Here is a 1,626-nt window from a genome sequence, read left to right on the forward strand (position 1 = left end):
GCGCCACCGCGCTTCCCAAGCGGCGCACTTATCCAGTGCGCCACCGGGCCAGCCCCAAGTTCTAACAATTTTTTGGTGAAGTCTAGGCTTTTCTAAATATAAGATCATGTCATCTGCAGACAGGGACAATTTTACTTCTTTTTTTCCAGTTTGGACGTCCTTTGCTTCTTTCTCTTGCCCAGTTGCTCTTACTGGGACTTCTAGTACAATGTTGAATACGAGTGGTGAGAGTGGGCATCCTTGTTTTGTTTACAGTTCAGTATGATGTTTACTATGGATTTGTTATATATGACCTGTGTTGTGTTGTGGTACATTTTTTCTATACCAAATTTATAGAGTGTTTTTATCATGAAAGAGTATGGAATTTTATCAAATTCTTGTTTTGCATCTGTTGAGATGATTATATGGTTTTTATCCTTCATTCTGTTGAGATGTATAGTGTTTATTGATTTGCATGTGTCGAATCATCCTTACATCCCTGGGATAAATCTTACTTGATTATGGTGTATAATATTTTGATGTACTGTTGGATTTGGTTTACTGGTATTTTATTGAGGATTTTTGCCTCTATGTTCTTCAGGGGTATTGGCCAGTAGTTTACTTTTTACTGTTGTGTTCTTGTTTGGTTTTGGTATTAAGGTAATGCTGGCCTCATAGAATGAGTTTAAAAGAGTTCTACACCCTTTAAGTTTTTGAAATATTTTGCAAAAAATTAGTATTAGTTCTTTAAAATTTGGTGGAATTCAGTAGTGCTGTCATCTGGTCCTGAGCTTTTCTATGTTGGGAGACTTAGTATTACTGACTAAATATTATTACTCATTACTGGTTCATTTAGGTTCTCTTTTTCTTCTTGGTTCAATCTTGGTAGGTTGTGTGTGCTCAGAACTTTATCCATTTTCTTTAAGTTTTCCAATTTGTTGACATGTAGTTGTTCATAATAGTCTGTAATGATCCTTTGTATTTCTGTAGTATCAGTCATAATGTCTCCTTTTTAGTTTTTTGATTTTATTTATTGGGTTTCTTTTCTTTTTTCTTGGTTATTATATATATGTATATATATACACACAATATATATATATACATATATAGTCCAATTTAATTTATTTATGTTCTGGTCTTTTATTATTTATTTTCTTCTACTTATTTTTGGTTTGGTTTGTTCTTGATTTTCTAGTTCTTTGAGGTGCATTGTTTTGTTGTTCATTTGAAAATTTTCTGCTCTTTTGAGGTAGCCATTTACTGTGATAAACTTCTCTTTTAGTACTGCTTTTGCTGTGTCCCATAGGCTTTGGTATTTTGTGTTTTTATCTCCATTTGTTTCAAGAAATTTTTTAATTTTTGAATATTTCTTTATTGTTCAAGGTCATGTTTAATTTCCATGCATTTGTACAGTTTCCAGAATTTCTCTTGTTATTGATTTCTAGTTTTATTACATTGTGGGGAGAAAAGATACTTAATACAATTTTTTCCTAACATATGGTTCATCATTGAGAATGTTCCCTGTGCTGATAATGAGAATGTGTATTCAATAGCTAGTTGATAAAATGTTTTGTAAACACCGGTTAGGTCCATTTGGTCTAGAGCATAGTTTAACTGATGTTTCTTTGTTGATTATTTGTCTGGATG

The sequence above is a fragment of the Galeopterus variegatus genome, unplaced genomic scaffold (genome assembly GCF_000696425.1).
Source record: "Galeopterus variegatus unplaced genomic scaffold, G_variegatus-3.0.2 Scaffold11129, whole genome shotgun sequence".
In the NCBI taxonomy this organism is placed as follows: domain Eukaryota; kingdom Metazoa; phylum Chordata; class Mammalia; order Dermoptera; family Cynocephalidae; genus Galeopterus; species Galeopterus variegatus.